At 44.3% G+C, this 10,213-nt stretch overlaps 1 protein-coding gene across 1 annotated transcript in view; it reads right to left on the reverse strand.

Annotated features, from left to right (window-relative positions):
- The window catches only part of LOC115197703 (tumor protein p53-inducible protein 11), a 96,903-nt gene extending 92,014 nt beyond the window's left edge, over nucleotides 1-4,889 (reverse strand). Inside the window, exon 1 of the mRNA XM_029759476.1 lies at nucleotides 4,769-4,889. The gene's annotated coding sequence lies outside the window, so the exon portion shown is untranslated. The remainder of the gene's footprint in view (nucleotides 1-4,768) is intronic.
- Nucleotides 4,890-10,213: the final 5,324 nt, after the last annotated feature.

Below are 10,213 nucleotides of genomic sequence, written 5' to 3' on the forward strand. Positions count from 1 at the left end.
CGTCATAAGCCTTGAATTATTTAATTTTTTGAATTACAGGAAATAAAAATACTGAAACATTTTCTCAGCCTCATGGTTCTGACTGGCGAGTCGCCATTTGCGTCGCCGAGCAATGAACAAAAAATCTATTAAATCCAATTAACATTAACCCCCTCCACCAAATCATAACCTAATATGGATGCCAATTTTTTTGGTCTAGCTTTGCATGCATACGTGTAATTTACTTCCCGTTTTCACGGCAGCACCTGCCTGTTTTGAGGCACTCATTAGCTAACAACTGACAGGTGTGAACCAGATGGGTGTATTCATTACAACGATTGTTGCAAAATGTTTAATCTGTTGTAAAACATTTTGCAACATGAACCATTTACTCCAAAATACTCTTCAACGTGGCGTAAAATCTGTTGAGTTCTTAAAAAAAAACAAAAAAAAAACAGAAGTTGTAGTTAATTTTAAATGGTATGGTTCAGGTGTCCATGCAGTGCCAGTCCAATGTGAATAGTCTGCGAAGTGTTTCGTACAAACCGCCAAACTTCTGATTCAGCGGAGTGAAGTCTGTGGGGTTCCTTAAAAAACTTCTTCCAGACTGTTGTTGAGAGACACGACTTAACTACAACTTATGTTTAAAGATCAAAAAAACGTAACTCAACAGCGTTCGGAAGTAAACGGTTTTGCAAAAGAAATCAGCAAAATGTATATACCCCAGGTGTGCGTGCCAACCTAAAACATTGGCATCCATATTAGATTTTGATTTGTGGAGGGGGGGGCATCTAAAGACTGGATTTAAATGTTTTTTTTTGCTCACTGCTCGGTGATGCAAACAGCGATTCTCTAATCAGACATGTCTGCCCATTACGGATGTAGCGTCGGAAGCAGGACACATGCTGCAAGCAGGTAGACTACAGTCATTCAGCTGAAAATTCTCAACTCCACAATGTGTACATCACATCTCAATGGAGTGGAGTGGGAATGAGTTTTGGCGGAGTATACCTCCGACTACACTGAATCTATCAGTCCATTATTTAAAACGCGTACCTTGTACCCATGTTTTGTCCTGTATAAAAATAAGTTATTTTCTTTGGGTGCTGCAATACATCGCTTTTTTTAAATCATTGCGCCGTGTCATCCACTGTTTTCCAATGGCGTATGTCAAATCGGTAGAGTAAGTTCAAAGGTCATTTTATTTAACATTCTGACTTGTAAAAAAGGAACGTTTTTTTTTTTTTTTTTTCTTTCCAGTGCTACACAGAGGTTTATTAGGCCACCTAGCCTGCAGAGTTTGACTCATACCATGGTGCAAACAGCTGTTACAATGACCACGTCTACATGCATGCCAATATCCTGTTATTTGGGATACTCAAGGACTCTGTTTTTGAGGTGACGCATATAGACATAATATCCCGTTTACAATAACTCAAATAAAGCTTGTATCCCGGGTTAGAGAATCCAGAAAAAAAGATGCCAAATATATGTAAATCGATATTAGACAGGATACCGTGGCATGTAAACATCTTATTCTATTTACTTTTGTTTTTACATTTTAGCGGAAGCTTTTATCCAGAACGACTTTACAGTCAGCGCATTCATCTTAAGATAGCGAGGTGGGACAACCACAGATCTCAGTCGTAGTAAAAAGTACATTATTCCTCAATAAAGTAGCTATCAGCAAAGTCGGTGTTAGTAGGGTAGGGTCTGCCAGGCTCAGTTTCACATAGTAGTCCAACTTAACTGCAAAAAGTGATTCTAACTAAAAAGTGTGGACACAAGACTGTAGGCCTGACATGTAGCCTATAATATTTATTCCTGCAGAAGTAAGTGTTTCTTGTAGTAAAATTATAGAGTAAATGTTAATTTTGTCTCAGGAACAAGAGAGTGGAGAATTTTTTTTCTTTCATTTTGAGAAAATGTTAATGTGCGCTGGTGGACCTTGTGTAAACGTGCCCTTTTTTCAGCTACAGTTGACCACATTTCACTTTCAACCACATAAAATGTGTGAAATCGTTTTCACAGCTTTTCATTTCCTCACAACCAGAGGTGGAAAAAGTACCCAATTGTCATCCTTGAGTAAAAGTATAGATACTTTAATAGAAAATTAAGTGAGTCAGCCAGTAAAATACTTTTAGACTTTTAAATATACTTATCAAAATGAATTGCTAAAATATACTTAAGTATCAAAAGTAAAAGTATAAATAATTTTAAATTCCTTATATTAAAGCAAAGCAGACAGCAGCCTTTTATCTTGTTTTTTAAATGTATAGCTAGCCAGGGCACAGTCCAACATTATTTACAGAAGATGCATGTGTTCAGTGAGTCTTCCAGGCCAGAGGCAGTGAGGATGACCACGTGTTCTTTTGATAAGCGCTTGGATTTGACCATTTTCCTGTCCTGGTAAGCATTCAAAATGTAACGAGTACTTTTGGTTGTCTGGGAAAATGTATGGAGTCAAAAGTACAGCATTTCCTTTAGGAATGTAGTGAAGTAAAAGTTGTCAAAATATACAATTGTTAAGTAAAGTGCAGATATCCCTAAAAACGAAGTAGTACTTTCAAGTATTTTTACACCACTGCTTACAACCAGTAAACAAATTGATGTAATTTCGAATATTTGCAAGGAAAATCTCCCATGTTCCTAACAGAGGATATATGCAAGCAGCACTTACACAGCCATGCTAGCCTCGGACTCTTGTTAGCCCTCACCTGAGGACACGCAGGTAGATATAGTCATGCTAGCCTCGGACTCTTGTTGGCCCTCACCTGAGGGCACGCAGGTAGCTATAGCCATGCTAGCCTCGGACTCTTGTTGGCCCTCACCTGAGGGCACGCAGGTAGCTATAGCCATGCTAGCCTCGGACTCTTGTTAGCCCTCACCTGAGGACACGCAGGTAGATATAGTCATGCTAGCCTCGGACTCTTGTTGGCCCTCACCTGAGGGCACGCAGGTAGCTATAGCCATGCTAGCCTCGGACTCTTGTTAGCCCTCACCTGAGGGCACGCAGGTAGATATCAGCAGCCATGCTAGCCTCGGACTCTTGTTAGCCCTCACCTGAGGGCACGCAGGTAGATATCAGCAGCCATGCTAGCCTCGGACTCTTGTTAGCCCTCACCTGAGGGCACGCAGGTAGATATAGCCATGCTAGCCTCGGACTCTTGTTAGCCCTCACCTGAGGGCACGCAGGTAGCTATAGCCATGCTAGCCTCGGACTCTTGTTAGCCCTCACCTGAGGGCACGCAGGTAGATATAGTCATGCTAGCCTCGGACTCTTGTTAGCCCTCACCTGAGGGCACGCAGGTAGATATAGCCATGCTAGCCTCGGACTCTTGTTAGCCCTCACCTGAGGGCACGCAGGTAGCTATAGCCATGCTAGCCTCGGACTCTTGTTAGCCCTCACCTGAGGGCACGCAGGTAGATATAGTCATGCTAGCCTCGGACTCTTGTTAGCCCTCACCTGAGGGCACGCAGGTAGATATAGCCATGCTAGCCTCGGACTCTTGTTAGCCCTCACCTGAGGGCACGCAGGTAGCTATAGCCATGCTAGCCTCGGACTCTTGTTAGCCCTCACCTGAGGACACGCAGGTAGATATAGTCATGCTAGCCTCGGACTCTTGTTAGCCCTCACCTGAGGGCACGCAGGTAGATATAGTCATGCTAGCCTCGGACTCTTGTTGGCCCTCACCTGAGGGCACGCAGGTAGCTATAGCCATGCTAGCCTCGGACTCTTGTTGGCCCTCACCTGAGGGCACGCAGGTAGCTATAGCCATGCTAGCCTCGGACTCTTGTTGGCCCTCACCTGAGGGCACGCAGGTAGCTATAGCCATGCTAGCCTCGGACTCTTGTTGGCCCTCACCTGAGGGCACGCAGGTAGATATCAGCAGCCAATCCAGCCAATCCAGTAAGGGTTGGAAGCTATAGCCAACTTCGATTGGTCAATATCAACGCGACGTCGTGGAGTACGAGTCAAAACTTCAGTCCTGCGGTGTACAACTCCCTCGCCCTCTTCGCTTCCCTTCGTTGAAGATGAATGGGGCTCCGTAGTTTTATCGCCACTAAACGTGCTAGATGAGCTTCCAGTGTAATCGTTTTCGCTCCCCAAGTGAGGCAGAAATGAAAGAGAACTTTAGCGATGTCAAAGTTGATGATGCGTTCATTCCATCGCTGTATTACATTCTGATAAACAAGGCTTTATTTAGTAGATTATTCTAAAGAGCGTCAAGTAATGACAGAAGATAAACTGTTGCATGTATCTAATTATATACAAATTTACTAATAGTTTACCTAATGTCGGATTTGTTTCCCCCGCAACCCCCTGTCAAAGAAACTCGTTCCGCTGTCCCTGGCCAAATTAGGAATAATTCTGTTTATTCATAGCTGCAAGGATACTTGTGAGTGGGATATCAAAAGTGCTGATCAATTTATCCGGAAGAAGACCTTAACCGGGATATGAGCTATTAACGGGAATATTGGTGGTGACTGTTTCATCAAGGGATAATCAGAAGTGTCAAATGGGCACGCGCCGTTGAACTTACCAATGCGTGATTTTTAAAATTCAATCAAAACACACATTCCACCAGACGTTACTTATTAATTAACTCATTTTGCCCTCAATCTACCAATTTAAAAGATTGGTTATTTGTCCAAAGAAGTTAACATATCTTTCAAATGTAATAAAAATTAAAAAAAATACATTCCACTACGCAAATCGACTGTTCTTGATAAGTTATTGATAAATAAAAATAACATGCGAAATAAACGGAAGTTTGTGTCTACTTACAGTATAGAAAGCGAAGACAATCCAGAGTTTTCCTTTCACTAGTATTTGAACAGCAGCTTTTGAGCTGTGCTCTATGGGTTTGCAAACAGTAGGGTGGAGAATCCGACGGATGTATGCAGGTACCGTAACGGGAGGTGCGCACAAGAGAGCGCAGTATCATTACCGTAATATGTAGACTACTCGTTGCCGAGTAGGTTTTTCCATAAACTCCGTCTTATTTTGAGAAATGCTATTCACTAATCCAAAAATCCTGACACGACGTGTTGCACCCCTTCTAGGGACGGCATGGGAAAGCTCGAGCAAGCCAGTGACTCAAGCCCCCGTAATAGGGTCAGAGACAGAGAATCCCAGTGAGAGGGGGGCCGGCCAGTTCGTCACTCCAGTGCCTTGCCGTTCACCTTCGCATCCCTGGGTCAGACTACACTCAATCATAGGACCCAAATGAAGAGTCTCCAGTAAAGACTTAAAGGTTGAGACTTAGTCTGCATCTCTCACATGGATCAGCAGACCATTCCATAAAAATGGAGTAAGACATGTAAGCTTGTTAACCCTCGCAAGGCTGCTCGCCCAGACGGCCTCAGGGCATGCGCAGACCGTCTGGCTGGAGTGTTTACGGATTTATTCGATCTCTTCCTATCCCAGTATGTTGCTTCAAGATGTCCACCATTGTTCCTGTACCCAAGGAAGTGAAGATAATAGAACTATCGCTCCGTAGCACTCACTTCTGTCATCATGAAGTGCTTTGAGAGGCTAGTTAAGGATCATATCACCTTCACCTTACCTGTCACTCTAGACCCACTTCAATTTGCTTACCGCCCCAATAGATCCACAGACGATGCAATTGCCATCGCACTGCCCACTGCCCTATCTCATCTGGACAAGAGGAATACCTATGTAAGAATGCTGTTCATTGACTACAGCTTAGCCTGCAACACCATAGTACCCTCCAAACTCATCATTAATCCCAGGGCCCTGGGTCTGAACCCCTCCCTGTTCAACTGGGTCCTGGACTTCCTGACAGCCCCCCCCCCCCCTGTAGTCCCTGTTCACCCATGACTGTGTGGCCATGCACGCCTCCAACTCAATCATCAAGTTTGCAGACGACACAACAGTGTTAGGCCTGATTACCAACAATGACGAGACGGCCTACAGGGAGGAGGTGAGGGCCCTGGCAGAGTGGTGCCAGGAAAATAACTTCTTCTTACAATGTCAACAAAAACGAAGGAGCTGATCGTGTACTTCAGGAGAGAGCAGAGGGAGTACGCCCCCATCCACATCGACAGGGCCACAGTGGAGAAGGTGAAAAGCTTCAAGTTCCTCAGTGTACACATCACTGACAATCTGAAATGTTCCACCCACACAGAGAGTGTGTTGAAGAAGGCACAAAACAAATTCAGAGCATCCTGTCAGGCTGTATCACCACCTGGTACGTCAACTAAACCGTCCAACAACCGCAGTGCTCTCAAGAGGGTAGTGCGGTCAGCCCAACGCATCACCGGGGGGCACACTGCCTGCCCTCCTGGACATCTACACCACCCGATGTCACAGGAAGGCCAAGAAGATCATCAAGGACCTCAGCCACCCGAGCCACGGCCTGTTCACCCCTCTACCATCTAGAAGATCACCAAGGACCTTGGAGCCACCTGAGCCACTGCCTGTTCACCCCTCTACCATCTAGAAGATCATCAAGGACCTCAGCCACCCCGAGCCACGGCCTGTTCACCCCTCTACCATCTAGAAGATCATCAAGGACCTCAGCCACCCCGAGCCATGTCCTGTTCACCCCTCTACCATCTAGAAGATCATCAAGGACCTCAGCCACCTGAGCCACTGCCTGTTCACCCCTCTACCATCTAGAAGATCATCAAGGACCTCAGCCAGCCGAGCCACGGCCTGTTCACCCCTCTACCATCTAGAAGATCATCAAGGACCTCAGCCACCCCGAGCCACGGCCTGTTCACCCCTCTACCATCTAGAAGATCATCAAGGACCTCAGCCAGCCGAGCCACGGCCTGTTCACCCCTCTACCATCTAGAAGATCATCAAGGACCTCAGCCAGCCGAGCCACGGCCTGTTCACCCCTCTACCATCCAGAAGGCGAGGTCAGTACAGATACATCAAAGCTGGGACCGAGAGACTGGAAAAACAGCTTCTATCTCAAGGCCATCAGACTGTTAAATAGTCACCACTAGCCGGACAGTACACTGCCTTGAACTTTAGTCACTGTCACTAGCTGGCTGCCCTATGTACATAGTCATGGGACACTGGTCACTTTAATAATGGAACACTGGTCACTTTAATAATGGAACACTGGTCACTTTAATAATGGAACACTGGTCACTTTAATAATGGAACACTGGTCACTTTAATAATGGAACACCGGTCACTTTAATAATGGAACACTGGTCACTTTAATAATGGAACACTGGTAACTTTAATAATGGAACACTGGTCACTTTAATAATGGAACACTGGTCACTTTAATAATGGAACACTGGTCACTTTAATAATGGAACACTGGTCACTTTAATAATGGAACACTGGTCACTTTAATAATGGAACACCGGTCACTTTAATAATGGAACACTGGCCACTTTAATAATGGAACACTGGCCACTTTAATAATGGAACACTGGTCACTTTAATAATGGAACACTGGTCACTTTAATAATGCTTATATACTGTTTTACCCATTTTATATGTAAAAACTGTATTCTAGTCAAGGCCAATCTTATTTAACTATTGCTGTACATATACTATTATATCCATGTATTCTATAATACTACATATTCTATCCATGTATTCTATAATACTACATATTCTATCCATGTATCCTTCAGATATACTACATATTCTATCCATGTATTCTACAGATATACTACATATTCTATCCATGTATTCTTCAGATATACTACATAGTCTATCCATGTATTCTACAGATATACTACATATTCTATCCATGTATTCTATAATACTACATATTCTATCCATGTATTCTACAGATATACTACATATTCTATCCATGTATTCTACAGATATACTACATATTCTAGCCATGTATTCTATAATACTACATATTCTATCCATGTATTCTACAGATATACTACATATTCTATCCATGTATTCTTCAGATATACTACATATTCTATCCATGTATTCTATAATACTACATATTCTATCCATGTATTCTACAGATATACTACATATTCTATCCATGTATTCTATAATACTACATATTCTATCCATGTAGTCTACAGATATACTACATATTCTATCCATGTATTCTACAGATATACTACATATTCTATCCATGTATTCTATAATACTACATATTCTATCCATGTATTCTACAGATATACTACATAGTCTATTCATGTATTCTACAGATATACTACATATTCTATCCATGTATTCTATAATACTACATATTCTATCCATATATTCTACAGATATACTACATAGTCTATCCATGTATTCTACAGATATACTACATATTCTATCCATGTATTCTACAGATATACTACATATTCTATCCATGTATTCTATAATACTACATATTCTATCCATGTATTCTACAGATATACTACATATTCTATCCATGTATTCTACAGATATACTACATATTCTATCCATGTATCCTTCAGATATACTACATATTCTATCCATGTATTCTACAGATATACTACATATTCTATCCATGTATTCTTCAGATATACTACATATTCTATCCAAATACTGTCCATCATGTCTATACATCCCATCACATACAGTATATACAGTACCAGTCAAAAGTTTGGACACCTACTCATTCAAGTGTTTTACATTTACATTTACATTTAAGTCATTTAGCAGACGCTCTTATCCAGAGCGACTTACAAATTGGTGCATTCACCTATAATATCCAGTAGAACAAACACTTTACAATAGTGCATCTAAATCCTTTAAAGGGGGGGGGGGGTTAGAAGGATTACTTTATCCTATCCCAGGTATTCCTTAAAGAGGTGGGGTTTCAGGTGTCTCCGGAAGGTGGTGATTGACTCCGCTGTCCTGGCATCGTGAGGGAGATTGTTCCACCATTGGGGTGCCAGAGCGGCGAACAGTTTTGACTGGGCTGAGCGGGAACTGTGCTTCCTCAGAGGTAGGGAGGCGAGCAGGCCAGAGGTGGATGAACGCAGTGCCCTTGTTTGGGTGTAGGGCCTGATCAGAGCCTGAAGGTACGGAGGTGCCGTTCCCCTCACAGCTCCGTAGGCAAGCACCATGGTCTTGTAGCGGATGCGAGCTTCAACTGGAAGCCAGTGGAGAGAGCGGAGGAGCGGGGTGACGTGAGAGAACTTGGGAAGGTTGAACACCAGACGGGCTGCGGCGTTCTGGATGAGTTGTAGGGGTTTGATGGCACAGGCAGGGAGCCCAGCCAACAGCGAGTTGCAGTAATCCAGACGGGAGATGACAAGTGCCTGGATTAGGACCTGCGCCGCTTCCTGTGTGAGGCAGGGTCGTACTCTGCGAATGTTGTAGAGCATGAACCTACAGGATCGGGTCACCGCCTTGATGTTAGTGGAGAACGACAGGGTGTTGTCCAGGATCACGCCAAGGTTCTTAGCACTCTGGGAGGAGGACACAAGGGAGTTGTCAACCGTGATGGCGAGATCATGGAACGGGCAGTCCTTCCCCGGGAGGAAGAGCAGCTCCGTCTTGCCGAGGTTCAGCTTGAGGTGGTGATCCGTCATCCACACTGATATGTCTGCCAGACATGCAGAGATGCGATTCGCCACCTGGTTGTCAGAAGGGGGAAAGGAGAAGATTAATTGTGTGTCGTCTGCATAGCAATGATAGGAGAGACCGTGTGAGGATATGACAGAGCCAAGTGACTTGGTGTATAGCGAGAATAGGAGAGGGCCTAGAACAGAGCCCTGGGGGACACCAGTGGTGAGAGCACGTGGTGCGGAGACAGCTTCTCGCCACGCCACCTGGTAGGAGCGACCTGTCAGGTAGGACGCAATCCAAGTGTGGGCCGCGCCGGAGATGCCCAGCTCGGAGAGGGTGGAGAGGAGGATCTGATGGTTCACAGTATCAAAGGCAGCAGATAGGTCTAGAAGGATGAGAGCAGAGGAGAGAGAGTTAGCTTTAGCAGTGCGGAGAGCCTCCGTGACACAGAGAAGAGCAGTCTCAGTTGAATGCCCAGTCTTGAAACCTGACTGATTAGGATCAAGAAGGTCGTTCTGAGAGAGATAGCAGGAGAGCTGGCCAAGGACGGCACGTTCAAGAGTTTTGGAGAGAAAAGAAAGAAGGGATACTGGTCTGTAGTTGTTGACATCGGAGGGATCGAGTGTAGGTTTTTTCAGAAGGGGTGCAACTCTCGCTCTCTTGAAGACGGAAGGGACGTAGCCAGCGGTCAAGGATGAGTTGATGAGCGAGGTGAGGTAGGGGAGAAGGTCTCCGGAAATG

This window comes from Salmo trutta, chromosome 7 (genome assembly GCF_901001165.1).
Source record: "Salmo trutta chromosome 7, fSalTru1.1, whole genome shotgun sequence".
Lineage (NCBI taxonomy): Eukaryota > Metazoa > Chordata > Actinopteri > Salmoniformes > Salmonidae > Salmo > Salmo trutta.